Source organism: Cardiocondyla obscurior, linkage group LG17 (genome assembly GCF_019399895.1).
Source record: "Cardiocondyla obscurior isolate alpha-2009 linkage group LG17, Cobs3.1, whole genome shotgun sequence".
NCBI classification, from domain to species: domain Eukaryota; kingdom Metazoa; phylum Arthropoda; class Insecta; order Hymenoptera; family Formicidae; genus Cardiocondyla; species Cardiocondyla obscurior.
In genome coordinates this window covers 3,392,720-3,411,447 of record NC_091880.1, presented here as the reverse complement: position 1 = coordinate 3,411,447, position 18,728 = coordinate 3,392,720, and the positions used below count along the sequence as shown (strand labels likewise).

The 18,728-nt window shown below is 47.4% G+C and overlaps 1 long non-coding RNA gene across 1 annotated transcript in view; it reads left to right on the top strand.

Annotated features, from left to right (window-relative positions):
* LOC139109283 (uncharacterized) overlaps window positions 1-16,039 on the top strand; it is an 86,920-nt gene extending 70,881 nt beyond the window's left edge. Inside the window, exon 5 of the long non-coding RNA XR_011546814.1 lies at window positions 14,744-16,039. This is a non-coding gene — a long non-coding RNA (uncharacterized lncRNA). The remainder of the gene's footprint in view (window positions 1-14,743) is intronic.
* Window positions 16,040-18,728: the final 2,689 nt, after the last annotated feature.

Sequence of the window (18,728 nt, the reverse complement as noted above, 5' to 3'; positions counted from 1 at the left end):
TATATTGCCGGGCGCTCGACGGCGGATGCGGCGCGAATGCAAGGAGCGCGCGATGCACCCACGGCGGTAATCGGCGAGTTTCACATGAGATGAGCGCGAGCGCGGCGCACGAGGAATGAAATTTACTGCGTCGGTGACACGTGAGAAAGGATCGGGGCACGGCGGCGCGGTGCGCTATTCCGCTCGCGAGAGAGGCCGTAGATGGGACATTCAACGACGGCGGCGATGTACGGAATACATCGAAAGTGCCATCGGAGAGGCGCGCAACACGTGATGGTGGCACGATGCATTACGTGGGAAAGTAGAAAAGGATCCGATCGGACGGATAGGTACTCCAATTATCGTGCTCGGAACACGAATTAATTAGCGGCCGTTATCGATCTCCCGGCCACGCGGGTCAAACCACCTCGGCTTTTTTTTTTTCTCTTCCATGGTGATTTCTTTCGTACGGCGGATTCAGATTAACCGCAGGTAAGGATTGCCCGCGCGGATGCTGAAGAGAGCGCGAGCTCAGGGGAGAGAAGGAGAAAGTTTCCAGCAGGGCGGTGATCGCGCGGGCAGGTGTACGGGCCCATGGGACTCCATGGGAGCCTAGTACCGGCGGAGATCCCGGCACAGGGTGCTGAGAAATTCGATGGACCACCTTGCGGTCACTCCATGGGAAATGCATCCCCATGGATCCATTATGAGGAACCGCGCTACGAAATTCCTCGATACGTTTCCTGCGATTTTCAATCCACCTCTTTATATCCACGATTTTTCAACATTTTTTTTTTTTTTTAACGTTAACGCAAACCTTTCTATAATTTATTTCTACCTTTTTCAATTAATCCGGTTTATAATTAATTAATTCGATACAAATATATATGAGAATCATTATACGAAATAACTCGCAAAATTTTAACTACTTAATATTCAATTGTAAAAATTTAGAATTCTCAGTTATTTATATGTCACATTTATAGGAATCGGTCGGTTATTATGTCGTGCAAAAGCAACCCACTGATTTCGACGCCAATGCGGGTTCGTCATATTACCTTGTTACGTTTTTGCGCGGCATATAATCACGTCCTGCCATAATATGCAGCGTGTATATTGTTATATTAAGACTTCGTAGGGCTTCTACGAGGAGAGACTGTACCGTATTCAGCTCTGGATAGGTAATGCCTTCTTTAGCTGACTGATTACGAGTGTTATTAACCCTTTACGTAATGTTGCCTACCCTCATTTCCTCAAGGCTGTTCATTCCGTTTGAAAAATAGACTGCGAAATAATCTCATTATCGCGTACATGATTGCCTCTGATAGCTTATCTACTACGTAATATACCTGCAGCATAAACTCACTGCAATAATTAAATAAATATTATAATATATGTTGAGAAATTTTAAGACCTTGTGACTATGTATATTTAATAAAAAAATAAAAAGAATCGGAATGTTAAAATAAATTTGAAACCTCAGGAATAATTTTTACCATAAGATTTCACGCGGAAAGTAAAGTATCTCCGTCCAGATGGTTGAATCGCCTCTGCGAAAATTCGACAAAAAAAAAAAAATCTAATAATTTACTCACGTAGTATTCGCGGAAGATATAAGATAGTTTCACCTATCCAAAAGTTAAATTCCAACAACCGACATGCCTCAGCTGTAAATGTTACAGCTACATCGAAATTCTTTAGAACAAGCTTCCGTGTGTCGGAGGTCAAGCGCTACACTTACGTCTCCGCCGTCGATGGCAGAATTCGTTGGCATCGCGAACGTTTTTTTTTTTTTTTTTTCCTCCTCTCGAGACGGGCGGAGCTTCGCGGAACGTGACGCAACTCATCGATTTATCCCAACCGCCACGTGCAATAATGGTAACGAATAAGAAGCGGCTTATGACTGTCGAGTACTGTAATTAGAAATTTCACGGCGCATAACGATCTATTCTGCACGGGGAAGAAACCTGTGCGCGCCAGCCTGCTCGATGTTACGACAACAACGACGAAATCGCTTTCGCACGACCCAGAGGAATAATCGGCGCTCACCTGTACGCGGGAAAGACCGCGATACCCGGAGCGTACGTACGGTATACACGAAAGGTGAAATCCTCGCGCGCGGGGAGGCCCCGGGTCGTGCGAGACCTGTTGCCGGGCCCAAGCTGCATCCGTCGGACCCCACGAGCCCTTTTCATCCCCCTCCGAAGGTTGCAACCTGCACTTCCCACGGACGTCCGGTCCAAGCCGTAGGATAAAGACGGAGCTGAAAGCGGCATGTGCGACGCTCGCAATCGAGCGTGCACAGCGTCGCACGTCACATTTCGAGAATCTCTTATATTATTCTCGTATCCCCGCTGCGCAGGATCGAGCCTTACCTGAAAACACGCTCGCTCGCTCGCTCGCGCACCGCAGATGTTCCCGAGAAATCTTATGGAATTTCTCTCGCGAGCGTAGCTTCGCTTTAGAATCGCTGAGTTAATATTGAATTATCTCCTTGCTGATAGATTGTTTCACCTAACCTTATCCGCTTAATTTATTTCCCTTCGTAAAAGATTGGGAACGTGACTTGAAAGTGTGCTAATAAGAAATTATATCGTGTTCAAGGATAGCGATCCGAGGTAATCCCGTATATACCGGGCTTTCCATCTCCCTTGCCATTTCCTAAGTCACTCGTAAGTAAGTCGCGTTTAATTCCTACGGCTTGGAACTCTTTCGCGGATATCACTTATCTCGTTAATCTTAAATTCATAACGCCCGTGCGCGCGATCGAGAAATCCGATTCGGAACGCCGGCCGGCCGATTTCCCGCTGTTTACATCGCCGTCGCGTCGCTTACTTTCTTCGAGGATGATTCGAGGCACGTTCATGACACGATAATACTATCATTGTATGGAGGCTCGTTGAGGATGACACGGGGAGAACGCGGGAACGCCGCGTCTTCGGGGCCCGGGCTAGTAAAATCTGAATATGCGGAGGCTGCCTCTTCTCGATATGGCCTGACACGAAGACAATCGCCGATGATTGCCGTTAAGGAATATAATAGGAGCCTGTAAAACCCCACCGCTCTCGAGATCTCCATTGCCATCGCCTGGCGCGGGCCTCCTTCCTGGTGTGACCTCCGCCTACTGCGCGATAGGAACGCGCAATTTCATTCTAATCGATCGTATGTCCCGTCCACCGCTTCTACGCGCTGGTTACCGATGTTGATTTAACCACACGCCGCACCGACGTGAAGCGAGCGAATCGTAAAAATGCTTCCCTCATCATTCGCGTACTGCTAAATCTCTTTTATTCTCTCTGACTCGCGTATTTCGACGATTACGTAATTTATCTGCGGATTCATCCCGGTGCCGTCGAACGGCTTAGCTAAAGAATTATTAATCTATGTGACAATAGTAATTGTAAATTTTTTTTTTTTTTTTTCTTTTTTCAATACTTTAGCGTGCCTGAATAGCCCGGCGGTCCTAACTGCATTTTAATCGCGCTACGCTTGTTTAAGAATAAAGTTACACATTGTCTGATAATTTGAGAGGAGATTTTAAACAACTATCGCGCCATACGATCACCGTCGACTGAATCTACTCTAGGCTACGGCGGCACGGAGGTCATCGACCCGTATCCCTCGCGCACACGGGGATAAAATCCACCGCATTTCTCATTGGGCACTTTTTATCCAGCTTCCGGCTCGGGGGTCCCCCGTGTACACGGCGTCCGGGGCACCGGAAACGTTTAGGCCTCGTCACGCTTGTTTTAATTACGCGAACAGGCGAACGGTCGGTCCTTCCTTCTTGTACGTGCGTGCACGCATACGTGTACGCGCGCGTCTCACCGTCGGGGCCGTGGAGCCGACAGTCGGTTCGACACCTGGCACCCTACAGAAGGGAATTAATTTTTCGGATTAGCTTATCGCGGACGACCTGCTAGCGACTACGCAGAGAACGGGGTTAAGACCGGCTGAGCGGCTTTAGGTTAATGAGGTTCGCCGGAAGGTGACGAGACCGCGCACCGCCAAGCCTTCTCCGCACGGTCCGGTTTATTTATTATTCCACGTTGCGCGCGTGTGCTAATTGAAGAGCCGCGCCCCGGGAAGGATTCGAATGCCCGATGATATCGCCATCGATGCGCGATTGACACGAATCGCGATCGTTGCCGCGGTAGAAAGTAGCGAGCTCAAGTGTGCCGAGAAGCACTCTCGATGAGCGGCCGCGGTGTGTACGTACTCACTTGAAACGCGAGCCTCCTCGGAACATAAGGATACTCTTTCTGCATCGCGGGAAAAAAAAAAAATATTTCGCAGGATGGAGAATTTATCTCGTGCGCGCCGTTCCTATTTACATCAGCAAAACGCGAAATTCCATCGCGATTCTCGACGAGTTATGCGACTTTGATGATAGCTGGGACGTCTTATATCGCAGCATGGAGTTGGCTGTAATTTCCTCTCCTAGCGGTGCGTTTAGAAGCCACGGAATCGGTTCGCGTAACGATCAGCAGCCCGCCGCGGGGTGGCTCGCGCGCGGTCCTTTCGTCATTCGGCCGCAATCTTTGCGTGCGCATTAGCGTGGACATTACAATTAACATTTTTTTTTTCTTTTTTTTTTTTCTTCCCCGGCGCTTGTACGTTTCGCGCTTTATCGGCCGAATAAACAGCCGTAGAATATTGGCCACTAAAATTTCGCTTAATTATTCCCGGAACGAGATCCGCCAGAAGCGGAGGACCGTCATCTGTCAACTCGCCGAAGAAAAAAAGGGGAAAAGAGGAGGTAAAGGTCGGATAGGACCGTCGAGACATGGGGTGGCAGCGACGGCAGGAACCTCGGGGCCAAGACAGTATTTTCGGATTAATCGGTCGTTTATGTGCCGCCGGTACGAAACCGCGACTGCGGTATAATCTACCTTACGACGCGCATTACCGGTAAATCTCGCGCTATGGCCGTAAACGGCGATGGCACTTTGATTGCTGGAATCCTGAAGATTAACCTGTTCCGCCAGCGAACGCGCTCCGGCACCAGCCTCTCCACCTGCGTACGATCATGCGAGTGTGTACGTATGCGTGTTTGTGCGAGCGTAAAAGCGGCGTGATCGACGATCGCCGCGGGCGAGGATTCACGATCGACGTGATCCTTGGGAGCTTTCGCGAATCTTTCGAGCGCGTAAGCATTTAAACGTTATCTACGCGGTATTAACCGATACGAACGAATTTATTACATTGTTGCGCCAAATTATAAAATTAAAACTTATAATTTTTTTGATAATCTTATATATGCCAATTAAAAAAAATTAGTATTTAATGATCTAGAGAATTGTTTTCGAAATACTGTTTTTTTTTTTTTTTTTTTTTCTACGATAATTTACTCGCGTGAAATTGTGCGTGTTCCGCGCTTGAATCCCACAGTTTTTTCTTTCGGAAGATACGAAGCGATAGCACGGGAGTAACGTAGGAGGAATTTCTACAAAATCCATCCGCAAACCAGCTTCGTTGGTTCGCCACAAAAGCGGGTGAAAATCAGTGAAAGAAATGGCTTGGTCGAGCGAGTAGATTATTGCGGGCGGATTAATCCGAGCGTGATTAATATGGCCCTACCGAGCAGCGCGCATATAGTCCGTTGCTTTTTTTTTTTCTTTTTTTTTTTCTTGCTCTATCGTTTCTAGAACGCCTTGAGCTCTCCCGCGCGGTACTATCCGTTTCAGGTTGCATTGTCTTCGTCGGGCCGCGCTGTCTATTTGCACGCGGGTTCTTTGAGGAAACCGCCGCCACTTTTTCATAGCCACCGCTGTGTTAAACTAAGCGGGAGAGGCAATCCTTACCGCAAGAAGGAGGCCTGGGCTCCTCGTGCTCGCGGTACACCAGATACGCCCGGATCCCTGTTTCCAAGCCGTCGTACGGAGGTCAGCGCGCGCTTTGTACCAAGTGTGGGTTAAGTTACTCGAGTACCAAACTCCGCGAGCGAGGTCCTTTGTACCTTTTCAAGCTAGAAGTGCGCCGTGGCCGCTACTACGTTTCCCGGCCCCCGGGATCACCCGGGATCGGGTGTGCCTTTGAGACGCGCAATCGTGAGTAGTCGATGCGTCTGAAAGTTTACGGTATACGCCGCGGCAGAACGAACTTTCACGGGAAACCCACGGAATGTTGGACCCGTCTTTTGTGCGCGCTGTTTACGGGCAGCGAGAAATCCGATATGATTAAATCCGAATGTATCTAGGTCAAATTATGCGCCATAATTTTAAGACGTTTTCCGAACCTCGTTGACGACAATGCAGGCGGCGGCGGCGCTGAGAAAAACGTTCGCGCTTAGAAATAACTCTTTCGAATTTTCTTGTCTCCTAGCGTCACGCGCGAGCGGAGGACAGCCAGGGGCTAAACACAAAAATGATCCCACGGTCTTTTGAAACGGCAGCATCCTTTATTACGAGACGTTTGATTCAGTATCACGCCTCACTCGTACGAATCTCCACAGTCCTTTTCACAGGACACAAGACGTTTAACATATGAAAAAGTCTCCCGTAGGATGAATGGCGCTGCGCCGCTTTTGTCGGAATTGCTTCTTATTTCTTTTTTCCTCTTCCTCTTTTTCCTTCTCCTCTCCACGAGCAGGCGACAGGTTCGCGCTATCACGTGGGTGAGGTCACGCCCGGATACGCGTCGGCATATATGAATGTTTTATTACTGTTCTACCTGCGATCCTCCGAAAGCTTTCTCTACTTACTTTGTCTTATCGTGAGCGATAGTTGTACGCTTTTACCGTAACATTATATAAAATAATAAAATAACACCGTTGTTTTTTTTTTTAATACTTTCTAAATTAATATCGCGAAAAGAATTTAAAAAAATTAAAATTAACTTTTTTCATATTTCACAAATTTATGCACGCGTTCACGCGCAAAGTGATAAAAGAATAAAAAAATAAATAAAACATCTTATATCCCTGTAAATGAGAATAACTTGTTGACGCTCATTATGCAGAACTCAGGACCGCTATTGAGGTGCAAAAATAATTCGGTTATACCGGCGTGTCTTTGTCCTGCAAGGAGGAGCCCATTATCCGCGAACAAAGTTTTGTTCGTTGCTCGTAAATTTGCTTGACGCTGCCGTACCACCGGCGGCGGCTGTAACATGCGAATAAAGTCGTCATCGCGTCTCAACGTCCACTAATCCTTCCCCATTTACTCGAGGGACATCGAGTGTGCAAGGATCGACTCCGACAGGCCGCCGAGACGTTCGTTGCGAAAAAGCCGATGCCGGTTCCTTTTTTTCGAGGTCTCGCCACTTGACTCGCGTACAATGCGCCGAGCGTCCCTTTCCCTTTCCCTCCCCTCTCGTTTGTGCCCTTTTATCCACGTCGATCCACGAGCTCCGCAGCCCCTAATGCGGGTTCATTATTTTCGTGTTCGGGACGCGAGCGCGTAGATCGCGATCGGAGCTCAAGGATTCCGGGGTGGTCACGCGGGGTGGTATTTTTCTGCACGGCGGATCAAAGGGTACGGGAAACGGGAACACCGTTGGACAGGACAAGTGGCCCGCGAGCCCTTCCCAGTGAGAAATGAGAACGTCAACGGCCATCTAATTGGCACTCTGGGACGCATCTTGATTTTACTGCGGCGCAGATTCAATCATCTGATAAAAATCTGGCAGCGTATATATTTTTTTCATGTGTTTTGTGACATACAAAAATAAATTATTGGCAATAATTAATGAACATCTTTTCTCGAAATGTAATTTCAGACTGAAAAGAAACAAGATGCATCCGGAGTAAAAATAAGTTTATAATTTTTAATAGAGTATAATATAATAATTAGATTGTTAAAAGATAATAATTTTTTTTACGCAAAGTTGAAAGTACTCGTATCAATTCTGTACCATTCTCAAAGTGTTTCAAGAAGGTCAGGCGAGCGATATACAGATAGCGAGATAACCGTAACCGGACGAGCGTCTCGTATCGGGTATATTTTAATTTTAATCCGGCAGATTTATGCGGAGTAACGACATGAGCGACAAGTCGCGCAACAATACGTAATTCGATAGTCCAGATTAAGCCGCAAAGATTTAGAAGCAAAGCGCACAAAGCGACAAATGTGTCACGACAAAAAAAAAAAAAAAAAATATAATTGTACGCGCGCCCCTCGGTCGCGAAGCGAGGAACCACCCCTTAGCCGTGCATAATGTCGTACCAGATTGTACGGAGACACGATAACATCTTAACGGTCGCGAGCGTCGATTCCCCGGGTCCTCGCTCTTGGCGGCCGACAGAAAAGAGCGGCGGTAGTAAAAAGCCGCACCAACAATAGTCAAGTGTCGTGATTTGTGCCCGGCTGCGGAGACGTATATGCCGCCATCCAGTCTTAATTAACCCCCGTTCCCACGTGACTTCTTACCCCCAGAATCCAGGGGGGGTTCCTCCGCCGTGTAACGTACTTTTCTATGCTCCGTTACACATTGTCAAAGGGCCCCCGATTCCCATCCCCTGGATGAACATAACCGAATCACTTGCCACCCGGTCACCTGCTCTTCAACGTCTTCCGAAGAGTTGCCTAAGGTCAGCGCAGTAAACTAGTACGAGGCGAAAATCGTTTAGATTTCTATCTTTTATAGCTCGATATTAGCTTTATACCTTTTTCGAATTATTATTTCGCCCCACGTTTATATTTCTTAATTTTTCGACGATCGCGTGCATGTATAAGTGCTCGATTCGACACTTTTTTTTTTTTCTTTTATTTCACGCATACGGTTGTCGATTATTAGTAATAACGTCTAGCCTGACGCAATATCCCGAACGTTGTCTGTTCATTACGTTGACGAGCCGTGCTCTCGCGCGCACGCTTTAATGGCTCAATACACCGCGGCGGCTAGTACATCACGCTCAACGCCACGTGCGAAATTATGTTCTCCTCACGTAACGCCGATATTGTTTCCGCGAATGGTGAGAAATGCCCCGATGGCGATGTAACGCCCCATGGCCCAGCGGGGTTAACTGTCCATCGCGGTCTAGGAATAATGGTGACTATTAGCTAAGTACCGCCTCGTGCCAAAGGAACGAGCCCGAGCGATCGTTCGGCTGGCTTCTCTTAAACATTCTTTCGACCTGCTTTTTCTCGCGTTCATAATACGAAAAAAAAAGAAAAAAAAAAAGAAAAGAAAGATTAATTGTAAGAGAGGCCTGTTATTACATGAATAATAATAAATTTAAATAATTATTTTAATCCGAAAAAAAATTTTTTTTAAACCACCTGCTTGTTGATTTTAATTATTTATTTTTATATGTTACCGTTTTAATATCTTAGTTCGTTTATTAATATCGATTCTTCAAACTGCTAATTACATTATCCCAATTCGTAATTGACTCGTACACTTTACCGGTAATATTCGCATCAGCGTTTTCCACCATCGCCAATTACGGCGACTGAAATTTTTGCGTAAGCCACCCTTACACCAGCGATACGCCGCATTCAGTCACGTATCTTCAGGTAGAACCGACACGCTCGTCATGAGGATTAATGACGACGAGGGAACGGAACAATCAGTCGACGGACGACTTTTAAAAGCGGCGGCGGCGGCGGCGGAAAGTGTTCCCTCGTGATTCTCGTTAAGTCCTCCCCGTCGCTTAATCCGCGTAACGGTGCGCCGTGCTGGAGAACGTCGTTACGTCAGAGATTTCGTAGATGCTGCGGCGCTGCGGTAACTAGCTCGCGAGCTAATATCTCGCAATGCGGCGGGTAATGCGCGGGCGATATATTTTCTTCCCTCGAATGCCCGCAAACGCGGCACGGCGGGACGGGGATTGGCGATACGCGGTAGGAAAATGCGTTTCCGGGCAGGTACGGGACTTATGACCCCCGGCAGATGAGGTGCTGTCCCGGCCTGTAATTTTGCCTAACAGAGGCCACCGAGTCGCCGGCAATCCCGGCTTCGGTTTCGAGCCGGCTTAGCCGGCAGCAGCCCTCTCACCGATGTAGCGTGTGCCCTAGCGTGCTCTCTCGCGGAATCGGATAATGGAAACCCCGTGTTAGCACGTTCGATTCCACGGACCGCCATCTAGTTTCGACCCCATGGGAAGTCGGCCTGAAATCAGTAGCTCGCGCGCGTTCGTCCTTCGTTAGACGCTCGTTGCGCGGAGAATTTTCAATTCCATACGAGAGCGCGCGATTCGCGGCCTCGCAATTTTGATGCTTAATAAAATCGCTTTGGCGAGCTGACGCCGTAATATCGATACAGCCGGCGATCTACCGCGCGTATCCGTAACGAAATTCCCGGAGCGAAAGTAATCGGATTCGCATTCGCCGGGCGGATATAACGGTGGAAAAACTTTCCGTCAACCTCTTCGTTATTGTCGTTAAGCGGGCCGGCGGTGGCAATAGTATATCTACCGTGATTCGTTCGATCTCGAAGAACAATTACAGGAGGCAGTAGTCGTTAGCCTATGCCCTCGCGTTAGTATGCGCTCCGTCACACCTGACTGGCCGCGTAGCGTACGCTGGTGCCTTCGCCGCCGACAGCGGGGCCTCTGGTAACGGCCGACCACGGCGAAATATCCTCTTACCCCGTCGTTTCGCAACGTCTTCTAGATTAATAGGAAAGAAAGATGTCGAATTCCGCCGTCCTGGATCGATGACATGCCGATCTAGGCCTTCTCACCGCGCGCCGTCCCTTCCTCCCGCGCCTACGTAAGGATCCTCGATCAACCCGGCGACGTGTATTATAGGTCGAGTCACTCTCACTGCCAATCTCTTCTCCGGCCGGCGATAAAATTCTGTGACTTTCTAGAGCACGGTGCGCGTAAACCCGATTACATCACCGACGAGGCCGCTACGCTCGGCTCTTCGTCGTTACTCGAAATATCACTCGCGGCACGTCAGTAATTTCAAAGGAGCGATTCTCGACGACGCTTTCGGAGCGGAATAAAAATAATGCACCGCCCGGCGGACAATAGAGACTCGTAAGTGTAACAATGTGAAGCCGTTTATAACTGTATCGCCGAGATGTATAAAATTTGATTAAGGATAAAAAAAAAAGGAATAAAAAAAAATAAAATTAAAAAATCGCGCGCGGCCGCACTGTCGGCCGTACGATCTCCGCTTCGCGCTGTAAGATTCTTCACCTTATTATTCTCCGACATCCCCTATCGCTCGTTTGTTTAAGATCGCTCGATCGCCGATAGCGGCGCAGAGGCCGGTTATTGATGGCCCGAGTGTCCGGGACAGCTCGCGCGCGAGCTGTGGCTGGTTTTGGCTTAGGTTACCGGCGATTTGTATGACATTCGATCTCTCGCCCACGCGCGCGGTGCGCCTCGTACCTCGTGCTCGATCAGCGCACTTCCCTCTAGCTCTTCCGCTCACCCCCGCCGATCGCGATTACGACTCGTCCCGCCGCTGGCACGCTTTCAAGACCCGCTCGACGGCTCTATTTATTTCTATAATCTGCCTTATTTATTCAAAGTCACCCGATGAGACACGTTATCGGCGTCGGTGCGTTTATATAAGGCACGCAAAGTGGTCAATTATTATGCATTTGAGAGGTCAGTTTTCACACTTTCTACAACCGGCCGTAACATTTTTCTACGGCTTATTTCGAATTCGGATTTACAATCTAACGCGGCGGCTAAATAATGCAGCCCGACGCGAATAAAACGGGCTTGACGGGGCAAAAGAGTGCTTATTAAAAACAGAATTCAGAAGTACGAAACGCGGAACGGCCGCGGAATCCGAACGAGACGGATCGGAGAGAGCGACCGGGGTCCAGCGAGAAGGGCCCGAGGCAGCAGGGCTCGAAAGGTCCCGCGCGTTCGTGCACAGGGAGACGAGAAGAATAAACGTAGCTCGTTCCCGGTTCCCAGGCAATTCTATGAATACGAAATACGAGGTCGGTCGGTCGAACCGCCGCGGTGCACGCTGCCCGCTTCGCTCAATCATCGCAGACACGCCCGCTATATTGGCTTTGCATAAGGCCGCCCGCGAGCTCCGTATCTCTCTTTACCTCGCGATGATGCCGGGCCGCGTTAAAGCCGAACGTGTACCACGCGCACACACGCTCGTACTCGCGCGCGCGACACGCAAGGCCCACTTTTCTTCTCCGCGAGAAATCGGCAGCACCCCGCCCGCTGTTCACCCCTCGTAATTATTTTACCGCTAAACGACAGCGCGGGTTTGTTAAACCGTTAAAATATTCAATTTGAGATATTACACGAGTTTCCTTTGACAGGCTCTCCGTTGGAGCACGTGCTCCTCCTCGCGGAAAGTTACGTCTTTATATAATGGCATTCTTATTAAATATTACATTTAGTCGACACGTACCATCCATTACTCGAATAAAATTACACCACGAAATTACGACACCGCGCAGCCTTGATTTCCACTTGCGTGCCATTAGCATACGGGGCGTATACTAATGGCAGAAAATTCTTCGCTTGTCATTTTACGATTAACAATGATTGCTTTACGATACAACTGGTAGCCCACCCTGTCGTCAACGTCCACACAGTATCGGCCTTAAATTACGCCTTACGCTCGCTTAACGACCGTCACGCCAGAATGTGCTTTCCGCATTGTTCGATAATGCTGCGCGAACGCGATATGTCGCTCGAAAGCGCGAGGAAATTCGATATTCCCTGTGCGAGGCACAGCTTTTCGCAAAAAAAAAAAAAAAAAAATTACACTTCTCTCTCTGAATTTTATCTAGAGCACGACGCTTCCGAGGAGGTACGCGGATCTATGAAAAGCGAAGCGGACACGTAACGAAGCTAGCTGTAAATAATGCGGTCGGACAATGTTGTGAATTACGGTGGTATCAACCCCATAAACGGCATGGTTTTATGCCTGCCACGACGAGACGCGGTCGGCCGCACAGCGTGATCGTTCGCGCGCCGTTGTCGGCGAGACGCGACGTGGACCAACCGCGCTGTCACGCCGCCGGATGCTTTTCTTTTCCGTAATTGGTGCTTTCTCTGACGACGCGATACCCCGCGGGCCCCCGTACCGGCGCGGTACCCCGGGTTCTCCTCCGGGATAAAGTCACTTTATTGCCCGTAACGTTACGAAGTGGGATTTTAACGCGCGCGTTTTTACGGCCACCTTCGGCCCGCTGTCGCGACGCCGGTCCATTTCGTCGAGGGAATAATCTGGGATATTAAAGATATTATGATAATTGATGCGCGTGGCCGGCGAGCAAATTAACCGTGGATTCCTCATTAATTAATAATTTGCTGTTGTTTACAAGGCAATTAAATGTTAATTTTATCCCGCGAATAATCGTTCTGTATTATTGAAATAGTATCGAATGCGCAATAATAAATAGCGAGAGGTGTCCATAGAAACAAGATAATCCGTAATTATTAGACACCGATTGCGATGCAGGAAATATTCATGTCGCGGACGTCGGTTCTTCGAACGTGCGATTATTTTATTTTATTTTATTTTTTTTTGTCGTTTTTGCCGCTTAGCCTTCGAGGGAAGGAGGGCTTCCTTCTTCATCCTCCGTCCTACGGATACCGCGCATTGTCGTACCGGTGCCTTTATTGCCCGGCGGGAGTTACGTATTGAGCGTGGTCCGCGTCGGAGACTCGGGCGAATAAGTCCGCAGAGTGGAGAGAATAATGGAAGGACTTTCTACTATCAAATAGATTTATGGATATCCAGCCGGGGTACCCACTACCGAGGTTTATATGGCCGCGAGCGAGCCGTCATGCTTTATCCGCCGTTAAAACCGCGCAGACGTCTCGCGGAGATCCCGCGTGCTGCAAAATAGACGAATATGTTTATCGCTCCGCGCGGGGTCACGCGACGCGGATCGATGTGCGGGAGGAGCGCGTGAAAGCGGATTTCTCATATTGTTTGTTTGCAACTTTGCGGCAACTCCCTGGCGTACGACGTGTGTTTTACGGCCGGGCCGGGCGAACGCGCAGCGCGCGATTAAATTATGGCAGGTGATTATAATGCCATATAACGAGATAATGGCACGCGGTGCGCGAGTTATTCGATTAAAACCGCGTAAGAATAGTGGTTATTACTCGATCGCGTAGCTCCGACTGTTATTTATGATTCGTTACGAAATACATTGTAAATTGCATTTGGGGAAAAAAAAAAAAAATTTAATTTGTTCGTTTTGTTAAAACCGCTCGGGGGGAACATTTGCGAAATAGAAGCGAAGACGGATTATATCCAGATGGAACGATACAGCCGCGAATATGGAGTTTGGAGAGAGGTCATCGAGATAGCCCATCTCGGCTTTATCTAGCGGGATTAATTCGACGATGATCAATACGTTTCGTGTACTGTCGCATCCTCGAGCTCGTTTGGGGACTTCAACCGGCGGTCAATTATTCACGTAGATGACTCGGCAGAAGGGCACTCAGCGTTTGAACGAGATCGAAGAATAACGATACCTATCATCTAATTCTAACTCACGATCGTGGTAGAACAAACGCTACGGTAAACCGTTATAGGACGATTCATTCTCCACGAAAGTACTGCCAGTACTTGCCAACGAACTCTTTGACCCTCTGGTCAATAAGCCGGTTGATCATCGATTTGATTGAGCCTTCGGAATATATCGTATATTTTCCTATATAATCTATCCTATTTTGAACAGGCTTATTCACGAAATTTACGTAGAAAAGGGGATGTAATTAATGCGTGAATGCACGTTATAAATCACATTAAAAAAGAAAAAAAAAACGAAAAGTATTTAAAGTGCTATAAGAGACACATGTGTCCGTAATTATTAATTATCTCGACTTCGCGATATGGTATGAATATCATCGGTTATAATCTCTTTCCAGGTAGTTCACGTGCATAGTAACCATATGAGATGCTAAGCGATCTAAGTCGCGTTCCAGCAATTATCCGTTAGCCAGCTAAACCGGCTAAGGTTCTCAGCATCACGGAGGACCGATGTGGAGGCCTCGCGTTATCGCGCCACATCTCGATACTTCCGTTCGCCGGAGGGCGTAATCCTGCCCTCGATCACTGCACACGATTCGCTCGTCTACGATTACACGATAAAAGTATGTAAACCTGTTCGTGAATTACTTTAAGTACATCGCCTCTAAGAACTTCTTTGGAAAGGTCTTTTAGCAGGAGCGAGCCGTGCAGTTTTGTCGCCACTGATATCTATTTTTATTGTATTCATAGTTAGATGTAAAAAAAAAAATGTAAAAAATTATTTAACATCTGAATGTTACACAATTTATGAATTGCTAAGATAATTAAAGAGATCTACGAAATATTTCTGTGTTTTATGAATCAATACCGCCATTCTTTTAACGCACCGTTATTTAGATTGTAAGATTGAACAGGCGACAAAATTAAATAATTGATTTGGACACGCTTCGGTCAGTTTATTAAGCGTTCAATCGATGCGTCGCGCGAGAATAAAGAATATAAAAGAAAAGTAACGTCAACGTCTAAGTGCCTCGCCGATGTTTGTCCATTTTCCAACTGTTTATTCTCAAATTAACCTTCCGTAAATGTACAAACGCTCGCATGGCGTAACGGGCGCGCGTGGCCGGCGCGTGTCACCTGTCTGTCACGGTCTCGTGAGTGCACGCCATCGCCACTTTTGTGGACACCCTCCACGATAAAGACATGGCCGACTGACCCCCAAGACCTGCTGCTGGAGGTATCTTCTCTATCAGTTGTGCATGCATATGTAACAGTATCATAATTTTCGAGCAAGCGTATCTATGTTCCAGCACACAATTTACAAGTCGTAATAAAGAACTACAACGGCAGCAAAAATTTTTTGCAAAAAAAGAAACCTAATTATAAAATTATATTACAATTACTGTGAGCAGTATATGATTTCAATTGAATATAAAATTTATTGTATTTTTAATTTATCTTTTTTTTTTTTTTTTTTTAGTTAATGAGTTATTAAATTTATGTAAAAGTAAGGAAATTACGAAGTTAATTTTTGGCTTTTCGTTTTGAAAGTTACTATATAATGTGCTAAGATGATCGTTTGAAAACTTCAAAGCGCCACGGTTTCAAAATGGCAAAGAGATAAGACAATAGGGTTGCGCGACGTCATATGGCCAAGGATTCACGCACGGGTGGAGTAGGTGCGCGCCCCCGTCTTGGGGGCTGCAGGTGCAAATGGTGCTTCTTTAGCGGATTCATGCTTGCGTGATTCTAGGAGCCTGCAGGTTCTCCGCAGAGGGCTTTTCCACCAGCAGCGAGTCCTCCCGGCACGCGTTTTGACCGCCGGTGTTCCGTAAACATATGCGAAGGAATCATGCTCGACTGCCGCTGTCTTGCCACCCCGCAAGTATCCTTTTGGTGGCGGCCGCAGGTGGTGGTGCACCTTAAACCGCCACCGTGAAGCAGGTTTTCAGGAAATATCCCGGCGATGTACGGGTTTCGCATCGTGCAAACTTCAACTCCATGCACATTCTTATTATAATTTCAATAAAACTGTACCTTTCTTTCAATAAATTATAATTTTTCTATTTAAATTAAATTAAATTTTTTTATTTAAAATTTTCTAATTTAAATCATTTCTTAAAACATCTCCGTCGTTCCTACTTGCTTTAATTAAATATCATTCTAATACTATAATAATTAGTTTCTGCTGGAATTATCGGTAGCGCCATTCTGCGTAATACTAAATATTCACAGCTCTCTCTCCCTCTAATAAAAAAAAATTAACGTATCGCGCGAACACTACAGAAATTATAGACGGTTATAAATAGCCGTCGATGGATTGTAGGAGGCTGCATAAGCGCAAGACGTTTTTCATATCGTGATCAGATGCTGGCGATATCTCGTCGGTATTGTAGCCCCAAGCATTTTTGCCGAGGAATGAAAATCGCAAATGTAAATCGTCACCGGGTTGCATGTTGATACCCACGCGCTCGGATGTTAAATGTAGAAGGATTATGGCGGTCGCGCGCGTCACGGTACCGATATTTCGAATGTATCGACGCCCGACATCAGTCGAGGTGGGGTTTACGGAGGTGTTCTGCAAAGGCTCGAGAATAACGGGACGACGCAGTTTCGCGCATCTCGAAATCAATCCTCGCTCTCTTTTTCACGATTTTTCCCTTTTAACTTTGTGGTTTTCACCAGCGCGCTCCGAGCGGAAGTGCGGCTGATATCGGCCGCATTCAACGGCGAAGGGTGAACGCGTAGGTAGGTGCCGCTTACCCGTATCGCTGCTATAAAAAAGGAAACGTAACGAGACACGTCGAGCCACCGTTGGCAGGTAGCGGGAAGGTCTTCAAACAGAGGAGTCCTCGTGGGATAAGCATACAAAAGTCATCGCTCGCAGTCAAACAATAAAATTAATTCGTTTACTGTGCGCATTATCACGTCCGCTTATTATTATCGTGTGGTTTTATGCAGTAGATGGACGTCACGTTTTTTCTTTTTTTTTTTTAATGTTATATTCATAAATTAAATTAATTGAATAATAAACGCTAATAATAAGAAATGTTATACTTCGAAAAATTCTAGTTAGAAGAGCGAAAAAACGGAAGATTGATTTCTCGCGGTTCTTATCGCGGCAAGATACTCATTCGTCCCCGTGAAAGATACATCGGGTAGCATTAAAAAAAAACGCTAAAGAATCCCGCGCGATTCGTCGCCGGCGGAGATCGCGCCGCCGTGACGACGACGACGACGCTTTCATTTCGAATTCCCAAGCGGCGGACGGCGAAATGGCGATCTCACGAGCGAGGGCACGACAAAGAGAGTCCGTCGTGAAACGCTGAAAAGTGGAGCAGGCAGCTCCCTTTTCTCGCGGGCCGAGGTCAAGAGGTCTCGCGCTCCCTTTGTTCCCTTTTTCGTTGCGCGGTGCTTGGCGGCCCCTCCTCCCCCTCTCCCCGTTGAAATCAGGTGTCGCGCGGGCGTGTGTTTGCCGGTTACCTTTCACCATGGCAACTATTGTTTCGAGGCACCAACGTACGTTTCGTGGCCCCGCGTAGAAACCGCGGAGCACGTACGTTTTCCGTGCGCGTGTTTGCGTCGCGGCTGCGTGCGTCGACTGCGAGAGCGAGTGCATCGGCACGCGCGCAACGGCGCAGGTGCACGCAGGTCGCACGTCGTTACGCTGCAAGGCACCTACCCGCACGATTTCTAAGATAACGGTTGACACTCGTAATTATCGGCTCTGCCGGGCAGATACGCATTCTTTATGCCCGCGCGCGCGTCGTTCTATCGGGTAACACCCTAGCGGCGTTATCTGCGTTAATTTTTTTTTTTTTTTACATCTGTCCAGGTTTCGTCAGAAATTTACGTTAGACCCTGCGGTCCTCATTGAGCTTACGCGGCGGCACAAGTACGCAACATCGCGCGGGGAAGCTACCGGCACGATCAACCCATTAGCGCTAACCGTGTAATTCGAAAATAATTTATCCGCTTCCTTATTATCCGCACTCTACGCCGCTGTTATTATTTCGCGGTACGTGCGGCCATTCTACCGGCTGGATTATTATTATAGCCCGATTATACTACGCGCGGAGGCTCACGGTGCTTATCAATCTTCGTGATAAAGACGGTATTAAATTAGACTCAATTATTGTTACTATCTCACACGGTGTTCTATTATTACACGCATGTCTTCATATTGCAGTGTCAGCGTTAATAAACGCGATATTAAATCAGACTAATTGACAATATTATTGTTGCGCGTGCAAATATATATATTTTTTTTCCTTTTTTTTTACGTTTTTCATGTACCAATTAGTTACTACACTCTTGCAAATTATCGCAGCGTCGTGGAAACAATTTTTTTTTTTTTCTACGCTTTCGACCTCACCTTTATCA